The following is an 18,573-nucleotide window of genomic DNA, read 5'->3' as shown; positions in this document are numbered from 1 at the left end:
TCGCACAGTAGGGCCATGATTAGAAACCAAGTTTGTCTAACTCCAACACTCTGCTTCTTCAAACAATAATAGTATCTTGTATTTATACAGAACTCTATCATTTACAAAACACTTTCCCATATGTTATCACCTTAATCTTCCTGATAGCTCCATGAGGTGTACACCTCATGTATTATAAAATTTTACAGATGAGAAAGATCAAGCACAAGGAGGCTATGACTTACCCAAGGTCAAACACATAGTAGGTAGCAGGACTAGGACCTGGAGACTTATGAATGTAAGGTCATCACTTTTTCCATGACACTGCTGAAGCCGTGAGGCACACCAATTCCTGTTTAGAAGAATGCAGATGGTTTTGCCAAGGTTGTGTGTTTATCTGTAACTTTATATGTCTATATTCCATACACTTGGAAAAATAACTTGTGAGAAACACAGCTTAAGACATAGATGCTGGGCAGCCCAGGTGGCTCAGTGGTTTAGCACCGCTTTCAGCCCAGGGTGTGATCCTGGAGACCCGGGATCAAGTCCCACGTCGGGCTCCCTGCATGGAGCCTGCTTCTCCCTCTGCCTGTGTCTCTGCTTCTCTCTCTCTCTCTATGTCTCTCATGAATAAAGAAATAAAATCTTAAAAAAAAAAAAAGACATAGATGCTGTTACACAATTAAAGCCAAGGTAAAAAGAGCAAGTAGTGCATTAGGGAATTAGAAAACGTAGGCCAAGAATATACGTTTGTGGTTGTGCATAAAAGTAGCAGAAGTTAGATCTGAGGTCATGTACAAACTCGGGCATCATGTTGTAGTATTGATGTGTTGATAATGCAATTAGATGTTTTTCAGTCATGTTTAATAAAGGACTCTCTTGCCCAAGAAGATTATCCACTAAAAAGTTGGAGTGGAGTGGGGAAGAAGTTGGAGGAACAAGAGGAATCTTTCTCTACTTTTCCTTAATTATACTTTCTAACTCCCCACTCCCTTCTCTTTGACTTCACCTCCCCCTCCCAAATATGTTTACCTAATAAGAACTTTGGCACAAAGATGTAAATGGCTGCTATGCTTACCTTTTCTTTTCTTTCTTTCTTCCTTTTTTTTTTTAAGATTTATTTTAACGAGAGAGGGAGAGCGAGCATGCAGGGTTGGGGGAGGGGCAGAGGGCGTAGGAGACAGAGTCTTAAGCAGACTCCATGCTGAGCGTGGGTCTTGATGTGGGGATTGATCTCAAGACCTGAGATCATGACTTGAGCTGAAATCAAGAGTCAGATGCTTAACCGACTATGCCACCCAGGTACCCCTGGCTCACCTTTTTAAAAAGAAACCTATAAACACAATTGGACTTCCAAATGGTAGGATGTCCCTGAAGGTTTTTTGAGTAGGGGCAGCTTTTGTTGCTTTATGATTACTCCAGGCAGCCACTTCCCTAAATTTGCCCATATTCCTCTCCAAATACTCTTTGAACATGCTTTTAACAACACATATTTGTTGAACACAATTTGTGACAGGCACGGTGCAAATGCTGGAGAAAAGTTAGTGAGAAAACAGACGTACTCTCTTACTGAATAAAAGCTCCAAGAAGGCAGGGTCTGCAGTATATGCAGTTAGCATTGTTCTATGCCAGCTATAGTCCCATTCTCACTTTAGCAAATGACTATGTACTCCTTTGGGCTCAGTAAAAATAGAGAACTAATAGAATGTGTATGGGTTATAGGTTCACAGATTGAATCACTGAAGCCATGAATAGAGTCTTGGCAATGGATACTGTCTGTGTTGGAGTGTTTCTTTCTCTTTTCCTCCCTTCCTCTCTTCCTTCCTTTCTTCCCTTCTTTCTCTTATTACCACTCAAATTGCTCTTTTTTTAAGGTTTTATTTAATTATTTGAGAGAGAGAGGGAGTGTGGGGAGAGTGAGAGAGACCAGTGGGCAGAGAGGCAGAGGGAGAGGGAGAAGGAGAAGCAGATTCCCCGCCGAACTGTGAGTCCCACACGAGGCTCGATCCCAGGATCCTGAGATTGTGACCTGACCTGAAGGCAGATGCTTAACTGACTGAGCCACCCAGGTGCTGCACTACCCCTCCAAATTATTCTTAAAAACTGAAATGGATTTAAAGAAATCAGGCTCTAGGGTGACCATTTTGGGTCTAGCCACATAGAATAGACTTTGCTCATTTACTAGCTGTGTGCCTCTGAGCCACCTGCCATGCTAAGACATTTAATAGCTACCTTAAAGTATGTACTATGTGTACAGAGTAGGTGCTCAGTAAATGGAGCTGTTATAATCACTACTAGTTAGATTTAGAACTCTTCATTAAGTAGTTCATTACTTTTATAATATTGGAGATATTTTCTTTAAAATATTAGAGGCATTTTTTGTGGAAAGATATTTATAGTAATTATTCTGTACATTTCCAATTGCAATTATTATTTGCTGGACTTTTATTTAACATATCCATTGCTTAGATTGTTTTGATCATCCTCGGTGGTCTCTATATACTATTAGGTCAGCTAAACAGTTGAAAAGTCAATGGGTATTTGTAGCACATATAATACTTGCAAATAAACATTTACATAGCATGGGAAACTAGGTCTACTCCCCCTTTAGTCTTTGATAATTTTTTTCCTCTTATGACACAGAATAATGTGACCAAATGGTATAGCTCAGCTGTGTTCTCTCAAGTATCCTGTGGAGTCCATTGTGTCATCTTAATGCCTCAAGTTCAAGTGCAGCTAAGGTTGCAGTGCTTAAGTACCAGCTTTGGAGAGTACCTGCAGAGATGCAAAACATCCATGCTGGAGGCTGTAATTCATTAAATTTTTGGCATGATTTAGAAAAACAGAGAGATCCTATAATACATAGACCAAATTAAATTGTATTCTATCATGAGAAACAACTAAAATTTGTGAACCATTCTCCAACAACTACATAGCTGTGTGGTATATTTAGTTTTGTTGAGTCTTTTTGGCCCTCAGATCCAATGTTTTGGCTCCCACAGAAGTTAATTTTCATTAGAAGGATGTATTCCTATGAATAGGGAAACTTTCTTTAAAAGACAATATGCATAAATGCAAGAAATTAATGATTTTTCTATTTGCCTTTTATAGGTTTTTTTTTTTTTTGGAAACATGCTAAGTGGGACTACATAATAAATATGTCTAAACACAGACTAAGTTTTTTTCCCCTCCCAGTAAGATTATACATTTACTGTAATAATGTTGCTATTGTTTAAAATATGTTTAGAACAGACTTCAGGGCCTGTAGAATTTTCTTTGAAATGTCCTCAGTTGTGGAAAATTGCATCTTTTGAAGATGGATGTGAGTTTCAAAAAAACAAAACACAACAAACCACCAGTGGTCATTTGGAGTCAGGTCTGGGCAATCAAGTGGGATGATTCTACTTGAAGTTAAAAGAAAACAAAAAGCAATAAATATAATAAAATGTGCTAGAAGATTATGATAAATGTGACTTTAAAAACAATTCAAAAGAGTTTTAAAACAACTTTAGGCAATGCCAACACCTGGAATTACATTGCCTTCCAAGGTGACTGCATTAAAAATCTAATTTTTATTTCTTTTATAAAATTTAGTCTTCTAACTTACTGGTGATACTTTATGCCAATGTGGTCTGTCTTAAGGAAATTCCAAGAACTTAGAGGCCGTGCTTTCAACAATTAAGGCACTTTTATTCAAGTGCTTAGTATGATGCCAAGCATTTTGTGGCAACTGAATCAATAGATGATGATGATAACTGGCTTTGATACCAATGGAGCTGATAATGTAAGAAGACTTGGCAAGACATTAGTGACCATGTACTGGCTGCTTCAGGATTGCTGGCATTGCCTTGAATAGAAAGAGTAAAATTGCTATTTACTGGCAGTTTTTTGCTCTTTTTTACATGGCAACTTATAAAACATGTGCCTTATGCTTCCTTCTAACACAGCTTATGGAAGTTGTGTAGTGAAGCCACTGTATACTGAACAGCAATCACTGACAATGGAAACATTTGGCACAGAGCAACGTTGCAATGTCTCATTTTGAGGAAAGAAAATCATAAGAGGCCTTGCTAATCATATCTATGACTATGAACCCAGAAGGGGACTCACAGATTGTTGTCCTACAAAGTACAAGCGACTGACAGTTTTCCATTATCATTTATGCCTTGGGAAACATTTGTTTGATTGTTTTTTTTGAAACATTTATATTTTTATTCCAAGGTATACTAATGGATTTCTACATGCAAAAAAGTATAGTATATTCTCTGTGGATTTTTCCCTGAGGGAGTTTACACATGTTAAGAGAGGAAATCAAGTTAGATAGAAATAATTAAAAAAATACAAAGTAGAAAGTGATGATAATTATTTGAGAAGTACAGGTAAAGTGAAATATATGGTTGGAAGGAGAGTCAAGGAATGTTCTATGGAGGCAGAAAGATTTGATCTGAGATTTGAGAATGAAACCAGAGAATAACACATTAAATATGTAGAAGCAACAATCCACAAAATGGTAGGGGAATGAATGAGTTGTTTAGCTGGCTGAAATGTGGGAATGTGAAGGTGGAGCTGGAAATAGGTAGAAGTAGATGAAATTTAGATTGTAGGGAGTGGGGAGGAGTAAACAGATAAGTGATACCATTTGAATTTTGCTTCATTAAAAACAATCTGGCAATACTGTTTCAGGTAAAGATCTCTTTCACCTACTGTTCAACAATAAGCTAATATTCAAACATTAGCTTGAGATGTTGTCAACCATATTAGATGTGAACCAAATAAGAATTATAAATGTATCTTTAATTCTATGGTTGTAACATTCCTGATTGACCAGTCAATTAAACTTTTCACACATGAATGGCATTGGTATAAATGTATTAGCTTTATACTGTCCACTAGCTGGACATAAAAAAAAATTAACTGTTGAGCTTAACGAAGCACACTCAAAATGCAGGTTCAGGCATGAATTGCCTATTTTTTTTTCTATAAAATGATGAATCTGGAAAAATCCTTAGGGCAGAGGGAGTACTCTATTCATTTAGCTGTTTATAGCCCTTTAAGTAAGAGGAGGAATGATTTGTTCAAATTTTCTTAAACCTCTGTCTGCATCAGAGTGCGGGTTGGTGCAAGCTTCTTTTTAGTTCCCCAGGCTACAATAAACCCAACATCTGCTCTCTTCTTATTAGTGGATATAAAGCCAATGTATCTGGTATTGGAATGCAGGTCTGGATATCAGACAGCTTGACCATGTTACCTTCCATTATGCTGCTTATTCTATTTTCAAACAAAACAAAAACCAACCCCTAAACCTAAAACTTGTCATCTGGGCTCAGTTAACACCACACCAGGAGTCAGTAAGTGATCAGCAAAAGTAGGAATGTGGGCATCATTACAATGCTGAGTCACTTTCAGAGGTTCGTGCTTTCACTGAATTAAGGTTGCAGTGTTTTGAGTATAGCTTTTAGCAATACAGAGCTCTCATAACCAAGTGTGGGAGTAATAATAGAACAAACAAATTATAGGGAACTGGAGAAGGGATTCCACTACTGAGGAAGCAAACCAAGGGAATAGCTTTTAAATGACATGTGGATTTGGTTCCCCACATTCCAGGGTTCCTTCCAAATACATTTTTTTTTTCATTTGGAACCAATGACTGAAAATGTGGGCTGTGCACACAATAAATTCAGCACATGAAGAACTCTGTATTTTAGTGTATCACTTAGAATGTTTGTTTTTTTTTGTTTTGGTTACTTTTCCTCAGAGTACCGAAACTAAGTATATTTTAGTTCAGTGTTGTTGACTAGAGATAACAAAGAACAGTGGAAAATGTAGATAAAATGTATCAATGAATACTCAATTTTGCTTTTCTCAATGAAATATATCTACTATGTGCCAGACTGCTAGACTCTACAGGTATACAAAGTTGAGAAAGGCACATCCTTTCTCAGGGGATTATATCTAAGAGGGAACATAAGATAAATGTACAGTTAACTAAATTACAAGGGAGAATATGTTAAATCCCATAACTGAGCTTATAGTCAATATGCCATGGTAGCTTGGAGCAGAAGAACGTACAGGAAAAGTTAAATGGAGGCAATAGGTGTGAAGCTCCAAGAATCTGGGTGTCTAGGAAGATGACGGCCCCATTCATGGAAATATGGAAGTGAGGAAGAAAAGTAGGTTTGCCTGTGGATGTGTTGAGTTTGAGAAAGCAGTGAAACAGGGATATACTGGAGGTAATTGGAAGCCTGTCTAGAGAGAATTTGAGAATGTGTATGGACATGCAGGTATAAAAGTGAAGTTGCGGAGGAGATAAGATCACCAAAAAATCCCCATAGGGAGTGAAAGAGAGCACTGGAAACTTTTAGAGAAAAACCATTTTTAAAGGACAGGAAAAAAAGGAGGGAGTGGCACTAGGATTCTGAGGGAATGGTCTGAGCCATGGGAGAGCCCGGAGAATGAAGCCTGTTGAAATTTAAGAGAGGGTTTTGGGAACAGGTGGAGCAACACTCAGGATTATAGTTGAGGGCTCTAGGAGGATGCAGACCCAAATGGTGTTTAGTGATTACAAGGTGATGGATGCCTTTTAAGAGAGAAGTTTCAGTGGAATGGCAGGGGCAGAAGCCAGATTAATTATTAACAGTATGCGGAAGTATACAAAACAAATTACACAAAGATCACACATTTTCATGTTAGCACAACTCCTCTGCCCTTAATGTTAGGGAAATAATGCAATAGCTAGAGGAAATTATTTCACAGTAGATTAAACATTAAAAAAATCACATTTGGTGAGGTTATCTGAGTCTTTCTCACACATGCTAATGTAAACCCTTTGTTAAGATGCTTGAGTGGCTTGTCTTCCATATTAATCACATGTGCTCATACTATGAATGAAGATTACATATAGATAGCTGTGCATCGAAGAGGAGATGTCTAGAGGTGATGGAAAATAGCAGAGAAGATGCCACTTCAAAGGGCTTAGCATGTGAAGCTATTTTAGTCATTGATTTTCTCTGTCTTGGAGTGCTGATTTCTCCTCCTGACTTCTGTGCTTCTCTTTGGATCCCAGGCTTTTTTCTTTAATGGTGTCTTAAGTGGTTGCAGACTAAGAAACGGGACTATGGTTACAAAATTACACTGTAAACATTCCTTTTGCCTTCTTCAGTAGGGTTAAACAGCTGCTGATTATGGAAACAACAAGATAACAACAATAGTATCTTTTATTTCTATATTACCTTTCACTTCTCAAACCCTATTTGCATATGGCTCCCATCTGACCTCAAACCAGTTCTATGGGGATAAACCTAGCTCTTTGGGATGGAAATGAAAGGGGGAGGGGAATATATGATTTATTTAGTGACTTTTTCCAGCACTACTGTAAACTCCAACTCCTTTTTTTAAAGGCTATTTTTCTTCTTTGGTTAATTTGAAGGTATGTAGATAGACAGTATTTCTATATTATTATTATGTATTCATAAAGACTGGGTAATTAGATATAATCCCTGACATCTGTGAGAGTAAAACATCCAACATTAATACTCTATGTAAAAGAATTAACAATGGAAACATTGAAATAAAATTAGGTAATTATTTTTATCTTTTGAAATTCATACTGAAAGTGGAATGACCTGACACTGTAAGGGAATAGAATGAGGTGATTTGACTCTATCTCATTCCTGAAGAGCCTTTCTCTCTTTCAATTGGATAATTCTTCTATAAAAGCCATTATGGTTAATGGATCATAGTTAAAGGTATTTAGAGTTAAATAATGGGTGTGGGGAGAGGTCTGAGATAAAAGGGGTAAAGTTATAGAAAAAGAAAATCATTCACTCATGAATCCATTCATTCATTTAACATTTACTGACCTCACTACATGCCAAGTGTTAGGTCAGGTCTGGGGCATAGAGTTGCTTTGGTGAAGGACAGAATTTTCTTTCTTTTTTTAAAAGATTTATTTATTTGTGTTTAGAGAGTGGTGGGGAGGGACAAAAGGAGAGGGAGAGAGAGAATCCCAAGCAGAGAGAATCCCACTGAGCTCAGACCCCCCCCCCCCCCCATATGGGGCTCCATCTCATGACCTGAGTTGAAACTGAGAGTCTGAGGCTTAACTAATTGACCTAGGCACACCAGGACAGAATATCCTTTTGAGAGGACACCCTGCCAAAAAACTGGAAAATGAAAGGGAAAGCCAACAGTGGAATTGCTGGATGATATGAGGAGTGGGCTGCTACTGTCAACTTTTCCTTCATCAGAAACCTTGCTAAGCCTCAGGAAGAAAAGCTGGTTGCAGATGGAGGAGAACCCTCAGGTAGAGCTTTGAGTTGAAACACTGCTGGATTTCAGCATATGATTCAGGAACTGTGCTCAGTTATTCTATACCAGTAAGACTTCACAATAGCTTTGAAGAGAGAAAAGTCAAGAGCAGTTCTTAATATGAAATCTTGACAAAATGAAAGAATGGATCAAAATACCTTTTCTATCATATTCCTTTAATGAGCACACACACATTATATGTATATATATATATATATATATATATATATATATATATATATATTTTAGCACTCTTATATTTTCAAAAAAATCTAAATATCCAAGACTGGAGGGTCACGTTTCAGTAGTGTGTTGATTTTATCCTTACTCAAGAAAGAAAATTGTCCCTTGGATCATTAACTTCAGTTTTTGGGTAATCAGATTCCCCCCTCCCAAAAGCTCTTATGTAAGAATTGTCCAGAGTTAAATGAGAGGTGACAAGTTCACAGCCCAGAAGGAACATTAGGTCTCTGGGCTATCAAAGCATCGATCATGCATCCAGCCGTTTAGCAGGGATTCCCTGGAAAATCTCTGGCTTCTAATGAGCAGTCAAAATATGTGAATGGGAAAACTAGATTCGGAAAGCTGTCTGTACTAGAAGAAAATACACTAATGGCAGGATGCGGATGTGTAATTTGTGAGTTGGCAGGAATGTGGTTATGTTGACTGTGTTGACAGTTGACAGAGTCTAGGACAGAATGTCTTTGAGCAACTGCTCTGAAGTTGGGTGTATTTTTTATACTGGTAGAGGGAGAGGTATTTATTGGTGGTCGCGATTGCCTATTCTATACCGATAAGAACGATGTAGGCCCTATAGAGTTCACCACTTTGGCTGGCTCCACTCATGGCTGATGAAGCAAACTAGAATGGCAAGTTCTATTGGTGGTTGTCTGAGCCAGTCTGCACAGGTCTCTGATTGCTGTGAATCAGCATGTGTGAGGTTCCCTGGGCAGTGGAACCAGAAATACTGGTTTCTACCAACCACTAGACCCCTAAGGACTGGTGTGACTAACATAAGAGCAACTTCAAATCCTGCCTTGAAGGAGGCAGGGTTCATAAATAAATAAAAAACAAATACAACTGACTCAAACTGAAATCTGTGGCTTCGGTTTGATGTGGTGCTTGGATTTAACCTAGCTGAAGAGAGAAGCTAGAGTCTCTACATAGATGCAATCGCTATTCAACATAGTCTAAAAGAATCATATATAGCGTTGAAACTTGTAATCATGTGACTAATAGAATGATCATTACAGTGCTCTGCAAATGAGAATATGAAAAGATACTGAGTAGAGTATTTGGTATTTTAATAAAACAAAATAACACTAATAGTAGTCATTGGAGTATTAGGTACTCACTGCATAGGCTTCCAAATTCTGTTTTTAATTGTAAATAATCTAGCAATTATAATAAAGTTATTCCTTTATTTTTTTTGCCTCTGCTCAAAACTAAAAATTCACTTAAAAAAATACCCAAGGCTCTTCACAATTGTCTCCCTTACTTAAAAAAAAAAAAAATAGAAGCAGCAACAGTTGAGTAAAACAATTTTTTTTTTTCATTTCAAGCAATCCTCATTTAAAAGACCTATACAAAGGCCTACGTATTTGTTTTTCACCCTGTTTCAGAATTATAAACAGATTGATCACTCTGGGGCCTGGAGTTGTTGCTATTTATTTCCCAGGCTGATACAGCAGAGTTTGTAGTACCACGCTTGGCACCCTGATTCCTGGGATTAGGAATACAAAAGCTGATCTGTGGGGAGAAGGAGAGTTTTCTGGAGGTCCACGCAGCTGCTGCCGCACATGCCAGCCGGTTAGCCAATCTGACAGCATCACTGACGTTTACTCTCAGCTTTTCACTTCGGAGCAAAGAGCAGAAGATGCTGCCAAAGGGCCTTCTCTTCCTTAGCTGCACACAGAGAAGGGTAAAGCCAGAGGGTCCGCTGGTCGTTTCCCTCCCAGTGGCCTTTCTTCTGGGCCATTAGTTGTGGGGATCTTGGGTAATCATGAATTCACCCTTGCAAGGCACATGGATCCTACTTTATTTTAAACATAAGTAACTAAGCCTGTCTTAAAGGTCACTGCTCCCTGCCGCTCCCCACCCCTCCGCTGCCTTTTTATGGTGTAGGAACATGGAAATTTAAGTGGGTGATTTTTCTCTCTGTGTACTGAATTCCACTGAATTCCATTTCTAAGATAGATTCCATATAAATAAGAATTAAACATTGTTTTGCTATTCCCAATACATTTAGTACTATTAATTGGTCTAGTCATTTAAGAATTTAAAACTGAATGTTCAATTAAACTTGCATAAGGGATGTTTTACTCTTGGGAAACTAGAAAACAGAAAATTTAAATCTATTTAGAATCATTCATATCACTGATATGCATAAATGACAACAGGCTTGCCATAATCCTTACATTTAGCTTATCTGATGTTTAATGAAGCTGTCAACTAATCTGGCTATCACCCAGATGTCTTGCTTTCACCAAATTTCAGACTTGGACTGTCAATATTCACAATTTTTTTTTTAAAAGATCTTATTTACTTATTTGAGAGAGAGACAGAAAGAGCAGCACAAGCCAGAGGAGGGACAGAGGGAGAGGGAGAAGCAAACTTCCCCCTGAGCTGGGAGCCTGATGCCGAACTTGATCCCAGCACCCTGAGATCATGACCTGAGCTGAAGGCAGATGCTTAACTGACTGAGCCACCCAGGTCCCCCGCAAATATTTAGAAAAAAATTTAGTGTACATTACCAATTGTCTCATAGTGTTTTAGTAATAATGTAACAGCTCTTAATTACAACCGGAAAGCTAGAAGAATCCAGTTATGGAAGCCAATGATGGGAAGCCACTCAACCAAGTTTCTTTTTCTGTCTTGTCCCTGCCAGTCCAGAGGAACACAGATTCTGAATTTCCTTTGGGTAGTGTCACCAAAAAGTGGAGAATTTGCAAGCTGGGCCAGGAGGTGTTATTATGTGCAGATAATAAACAGTCTCCGATTAAGTAATTATGATAAAAACATGCTTTTAGGGAACCATTAAATTTTTATAGACTCTAATAGGACATTCAATATGTTTCCCAACTTGTGCATTCCCCATTTAAAGACACTGGGTCTCTAGCTGGGATGGCCTCCTCCCTGAATTTCAGAAGTGCTAAAATAACAAGCAGTGTCTGGCTGGGTGATTTTCCACATTCACCCTGTTTAAAGGAAGAAGCTTGTTCTACCGTAAACAGTTATGGGAACTGTTTGCTTTGGATGGGCTTGGTCCACACGGGCTGAGGAAGGCCTTCTTGCTCTGGTTTCTTGCCAAGGTGGAAATTTAATGCCAAAGGCTTCCTAGTTATGTAGAGGCATCTTCTGATTTGAGTAAGTTTGGTCTGAAGAAATCGTGTTGGGGAGTCCAGAGAGAGTAGTAGTGGCTTGAAAACACAGTCACTTGAAATAGTAGCTTCTGCTAACCTAGCATGGAGCAGAATTCACTGTTGTTTCTTGGATTGAATATTTCTTGAAACTGTTTTTGCCCCACCAATGGTTAGGAAAGGCTTTACCTGGAGACTATAATGTACATCTGTGGACACAGCCTATAGTCCCTTATATCTATTAAATCTAGTGGAAAGGATTCTGGGTGACTTAGCACCATCAGGAGCATAAGTACAGTCCCTGGGCTCCAGGTGGGTATACAAAGGTGAAAAGGGTGTAGCTGCTAGAAAGAAGCCAGTTTTACATTCTAGTCATTCCATTACTTGCTGTACTCAGAGTGGATGAGCTGTACAAGTTGTGATTCTAAGCCCAGGCTCCAGAGATAAGCTGCCTTGAGTTTTTGGCCGGCCTCTACCAATTACTTGGCATGTGACCTTGGACAAATTGTCGAAGTTCACTGTACCTCTTTCTTCACCTCTGTAAGATGAGGATTGTCATAGGGCCTCAGTAAGTTAATATATGTGGAGCACTTAAGATAAAAGCTAGAACTAAGTTAAGCACTCAGTAAATATTAGCTACTTTCATTTTCTCCTTTTCTTGAAATTATAGGCAACGCCAATTGATTACTGACTCATTGTCTAGCTTGATGGCTCTGGTTGGAAAGGGAATTATAAGAGACTGAGAAATATGTGGATGTACCATCTGGTCCACCTTAACACCTATATGCACCCATATCTGTTCACAAAAGCAAAACAGGCCCGTTGGATGCTCAAACATGTATGAAGACTTCTCTCAGAAGTCAGTTTTCTGGCTTTATGTTATGAGGCAGATCAGTTCTGTTTTTAACTTTGTTCTGTCCTTTTGATAGAGGAATTCAAGTCATGCTTATTGTAGCTTAATCTTACCCAGAAGTCATTGTACGCCAACCCTATAAGACTACTAACGATGCTGTCTGGGAACAATAGTCAGTGTTACATATGATAGCGGTTGGCCAAATCTATGGACTCATTCAGGTGTGGCCAGAACCTTTAAAATACCACAGAGCAAGTGGGAGGTGGAGCGTTTACAAGTAGCAGATTATTGTATAACCATTTCCTGTGCCCCAGTGTGCTCTGACTTCAGCTGCTTTTTAAAGCCACTGATCCACAGCTTTTGTTATGAACCATAACCTCCCCCTGCGCTGCTCCACTGGCCACTCCCTGTCTTGGCTCCTGGCTGCCTTCTGTCACAGTCATGTAGATCACGTTATCTGAATCCTGTGTTCCTTCTTGTTCCCTCTGTCAAGGACTTGGCAGTTCCTGGTGTTTGTGTGTTTACTGTGTCAGTACATATTCGTTTTCTCATTCATTCATTTATTCATTCATTCATTCATGCAGCCATCTTGCAGGCATTTATTAAGACCCACTAGGTACTACAGGCATTGCAGTAGGCACCAGGGATAGAGGCAACTGAAGCTCTCTTGGTGCCGGGGCCACATTTAAGACTCTAGAGGGGAAGAGACACACATACAGATAGTGACAAAGGTGGCAAAATGAGAGGTGGGATAAATGGTTAGAAACATCGACTTTAGGGGCACCTGGGTGGCTCGGTCAGTTAAGTGTCTGCCTTTGGCTCAGGTCATGATCTTGAGGGTCCTGGGCTCGGGCCCCGCGTTGGTTCCCTGCTCCGTGGTGAGCCTCCTTCTGCTTCTGCCCCACCCTCCCCACCCCCCCAGCTCATGCTCACTCTCTTGCTCTCTCTGTCAAATAAAGAAAATCTTGAAAAAAAAAAAAAAAAAGAAACATTGACTTTGAACCTGAGTGAGTGGGTTCAAATTCATGCTCTGCCAACTTCTATCTGTGTGAACTTGGACAAGTTTCTTACCATTTCTATGCCTAGTTTCCACATTTGTAAGATGGGAAGCATCATTGGACCCACCTCATAGGATTGCGGTAGGACTTAATATTAATGAAATATGTAGGAGAACGCCTAAAATATATAGTAAGTGCTACATAAGTGTTTGTTAAATACATAAGTGCAATGATAGTAAAATACACAGGGTGTTAGAGGAGCGGCTAGCCCCATTAGCAAGCTAAAAATTTTGTCTCCATGTAGCTCTGTCCCAGGTTTGAGAAACTTTTCCTACTGAGGAGAACAGAGAAAAAAAACAAAAACAAAACAAAACAAAAAAAACAAGCCAGGCCAGAGTTTGGCTGTTGAGCATTGGAACCCTGTTAGTGCAGGTCAGCCTGTCTTGAATTTTTGCTTTATTTCCAGAAATGAGCCTTGTCCCCTGATCCTTGGACCAAACTTCTACCTTATATATTTTTTTAAGTTTTTATTTTAATTCCAGTCCCTTGCATCTTTGTTGCAGTGACTGAGTCTTTGTCTTATTTTCCTGCATCCTTAGTCTTGGCCTTAGTTTCTGGTCAAGCCCTCGGTTCTTCTGGAGCAGAGGTTTTGCCTTGACAGTCTGTCCTTGAACTCCATTCTCCAAGTACAGTTCCAGCTGCCAGTTGCCCTATCTCTTGCTGCTTGGATTTCTAACTATAACTTGTTCTAGGATTCCCTGTTGCTTTGTTTCTTCTTCCACTTGATCCACCACTCACCTATTAACTTACTCTCCTGACACTATGCTCACATAGCTGGTTCTTCCTTAGTGCCTGTCTCCCAAACACTGGCCTGACCCTCTCAAGCAGGTGTTTAGTGTCTGGTCTCATCTCACTTAAGGGCTGTTCTGCTCCCACCTAGTTTTCTCTAGCGATAGAAAGAAGGTGGGAAGGGAAAAGGACTGAGTCAGATGTTCTCTGTGTTGCTCATGAAGTGACTTACACAGTACAGTTGCTGGTTCAAAGGAATTTTTGGAGTGTGTATCTTAGGAGATATCTATAATAAATGTGCATTGGCCTCGATGTACTTAGGAGCGGGTTGCTATGTATAAAGTTTGCTACTTGGGACTTTCCTTTCTAAGTTAAGAAATTTTCTTTGCCAATTTATTTATCTCCCTGAATAGCCAGTCTTGCTCAATACCAGTCACGTATATTGTTCCACTACTCACCAATTCATGAAGTCATAGTATTACAGTTCTGATTGTTTTTACTTTAGTTCTTTGTTATATTTCTTGTTCTTAGTATTTACATGCGTGTTCAGTATTTCAGGAAGCCATGGGTTTCCTCTCTGTTTTCTCCATTCCTATTTTTGCTGCCTCAGACTTTTCCAAACCTCGAATATAGTTTAAATGTCAGCCCAAAGAATTTCTCTCTCCGTGGACTGACTTCTGTTGAACATGGCTGCTTTCTTCTTGAATAAGACAGTCTAGTTAAGATAATAACCACAAAGCTCCATTTCTGACGAGGGTGGTGTGAAAGCGAGACAATAGTGAAAGAGAAATAGAGGGCGTAGTATAATCCCCTGCTTTTAGCAACATAACCTAATTTTCATTAGGCCCCAGTAGCTGCCTAATTTCCATTAGGCACCTGCTGATTTCTTGTAGCCCCACACACAGAAGACAATCTCATTTTCCCTTCAATTCTATTTGGTACTTAAATTTAATTGAAAACTTAATTATAAGTGCTAGAAGTCATCTGCAGAGTATTTCTCATTTGTGAGTTATTTTATTATCCATTTTTAAAAAATGGTGACCATTTATTTTCTTGGGTTGAAATAATTTTCATTTTAAATAGCATTTGACATTTGCAAGGGTTTCAAAGCACACTCATATACATTATCTCATTAATTCTCACAGCAGCCCCATGAGGTAGGTGGAACATATTATTCCTATCCTAAGATGAGGAAATAATGGCACAGAGAAAGATTGGAAAAGGGTAAAGTAGAGAGGGCATTTAGAAAGCTGTGCATTGGAGGGGGAGACTGAGGATATAGTGCTGCTTGCAGCTCTGGCACTGTTGATTACTGTGTGCCTCTGAGCAAGTCACTTAATCTCTCCACCTCTCAGTTTCTTTGTCTGAAAAGTGAAGGACTTTGATGCTCTATAGACTTTCTTCCAATTCCAAGTCTGGATGATGTTTGTTTAAACAGATATGTTCATATTTGTCTCCCCAACTCAAACTCTGACAAGTGAGGAATATGAACACAACACAGGCACACACAAACACACATATATATGTGCACGCATGCAGACACACAGACATCAAGGTACTCCTTTGGACCTAGAGTTGAGGCCAACCAGTCCCAGAGTGAAGGGACTTGCTGGATGGGAGTACAAGGGGACTTAGAATGTAGGAAAAGATGATTTGTTTTTGAAAAGGTCTAATATTCACACTAGGTAGATCTGAGGTGGCAAGTCCTGGCTGGGACAGTGTTTGATCTAGTTCAACGCAACCTGGAGGAATTAGAGGATTGGAGAAGATTGGAAAGTATGTCTTTGTAGGGGAAAAACCAACTGGACATTAATTACAAAGTTTCACTGTATCACGGTTAATAGAAAGATGGTAACCATAAGAATTGTTTAAAGATGATTTTTTTAAAAAAAGAGCAATTTTAGGTTAACAGCAAAATTGAGAGGAAGGTATAAAGTTTTACCATATACCTGCTGCCCCTGCATATAGACTCCCTCAACATCAATGTAGCTATCAGAATTTTGGAAATCTTGAAGTATAACCACTTCTCTAAGTGCAAAACTGAAATGTCCTTTGAAAAAACAGTGGATTTATTTATTAATCGTTGTGCAAGAATCTTGCGGTAACATTTGGGGAAGAGGAAGCCTTTCTCTTCCTCTCCTTGTGTTAGTTACAGTGTTATGGCACTAACAGTCAATAAAGGATGTGACCACAAGAGTATCTCTTTTGTAACATAAATAATAATCTTGAAGGATTTCAATTGTAGTGCTTTATAATGGTGATGTTTGTTTTGTATGCTTATGTGTTTTTATATTTTTAATATCTTAGATGCTTTTATTGACCATGTAATGTGAGTCATTGGTATCTGCTAGAGACATCATCTTCTCCTGATTGGTGGTAATTGCTGACAGAAGCATTTCTTGGCAGCATCATTGGAATACTTCTTCACTGAATCCAAAATGAGGTAAGCTCAGTGCGGGCAAGGGGCCTGCCTATATATTCCCCTGTGTCATGTGAGTGCCCGGCAATGGTAGACCCTCAATAAAATTGTGGATGAATAAAGCATATTCCACCTAAAACAATGTCTGTAATTATCAATAGTAGAAGGAGTTGCATGATGCTACAAGATGAGGACTTTTTTTTTTAAAGATTTTATTTGTTTATTCATGAAAGACACAGAGAGAGAGGCAGAGACACAGGCAGAGGGAGAAGCAGCCTCCCTGCGGGGAGCCTGATGTGGGACTTGATCCTGAGACTCCAGGATCATACCCTGAACCAAAGGCAGATGCTCAACCGCTGAGCCACCCAGGTGTCCCAAGATGAGGACATTAAAAAACAACCTTGTTGTGACAGGTAAACCACCAGGGCTTCATATTGTATCTTCAATCATGATATTTAGTGAATATCATTCCTTTATTTCTATGATCACAAAGGAGTGAAGTGTCCCTGGTTTTTGAATAGACAGTGATACTTTCTATAGCTGTGTCATCAGGGATTTCTACTACCAAAAATTTTGCAAAGCAAATAGCCCATGTAGAACTTGGTGAGGATGCTATATGCATCTTGATTACTCTTAGGGTCTGGAAATAGGACCCAGAGTAAAATTACTAGGTGGATTTGCCTGTGGCCTCAGGTTGAGTCTCCAGGGTAGAGCACAGAGGGCACAAGTGCTTACACATTCTATTGAGAGGCTCCAGACCAACATCAGGGCTTGCTAAGAGATGCCCTGAACTGTTTTTATTGTCCCCCATCCAACTCCAACAGGAGTTCTTGGGAGAATTTTTAAAAATAACAACTTTATCGAGATATAATTCATACCCCATCAAATTTATCACTTTAAAGTATATAATCCAATGGTTTTTAGCATATTTACAGAGTTGTATAACCACTACAACTACCTAATTTTAGAACACTTTTATCACTGCAAAAAAACTTGTTCTCATTAGTGGCCACTCACCATCTCTCCTTCTCCTGGCCCCTGGCAATTATGAGTCTGCTTTTCGTGTCTATCAATTTGCTTGTCCTGGACACTTCATTTAAATGTCATACAATATGTGACATTTTGTGTCTGGCTTCTTTTACTTAGGACTATGTTTCCAAAGTTTATCCATACTCTAGCATGTTTCAGAATGTCACTTTTTAAAGGCTGATTAACAGTCCATTGTATGTATATACCATATTGATCTGTTGATGGACATTGGGTTGTTTCCACTCTTGGAGTTTTGAATAATGCTATATGAATATTCATGTACATATTTTTGTGTGGTCTTGGGAGCCTAGAACTCTGTCCCCAAAGTTTGTGAGCACAGAGCATGGAGTCTGCTCCTTGACTAGACATGAAGCTGGCTGGAACTGCCCATCATAGCAAAGAGAAGAAAGGAGGTTGTAGTGGGAGTAAGCTCCAATTCCATGGTAAGCAGGGTAAATATTGTGTTTTATAGGGAGTAAAATGACACCATGGAAAGTATAACCAACTTGAAAAGACCCTGACCAAGAATACTGTCTGTGTATGGAATTACTGCCTGAGCAAGAGCTAAGGGAGAATCATTAGTGGTCAGTAGTATAATCTATTCTCTACATGAGGGGACAGAAAAGTATTGGAGATCTTCAGTGGGGGTGTGTGAGTTTTTTTTCTAAGGAACACATATAAGTTCCCCAGGAGACTCAGGAGAGTCACAGAGGACACCAAATAAAATAAACAAAATAAAATAGCACCAGCTAAATAATGAAGACCTTTTTGCTTCATTACTTCTCCTTTCTCCTCCACCCCTCAACCAGGGAGAAACAACAAACAAGGTTGGGGTGTGGT

The 18,573-nt window shown here is 39.1% G+C and overlaps 1 long non-coding RNA gene across 5 annotated transcripts in view; it reads right to left on the bottom strand.

The window, feature by feature from the left end:
- Positions 1-18,573, bottom strand: part of LOC140625320 (uncharacterized) — a 42,476-nt gene that overhangs the window by 912 nt on the left and 22,991 nt on the right. For all 5 annotated transcript variants that reach the window (XR_012024677.1, XR_012024678.1, XR_012024675.1 and 2 more), the window contains exon 6: positions 225-331. This is a non-coding gene — a long non-coding RNA (uncharacterized lncRNA). The remainder of the gene's footprint in view (positions 1-224; positions 332-18,573) is intronic.

Source organism: Canis lupus, chromosome 36 (assembly GCF_048164855.1).
Source record: "Canis lupus baileyi chromosome 36, mCanLup2.hap1, whole genome shotgun sequence".
In the NCBI taxonomy this organism is placed as follows: Eukaryota; Metazoa; Chordata; class Mammalia; order Carnivora; family Canidae; genus Canis; species Canis lupus.
The sequence above is the reverse complement of the archived record's forward strand: the minus strand, read 5'-3'. Positions and strand labels throughout refer to the sequence as shown.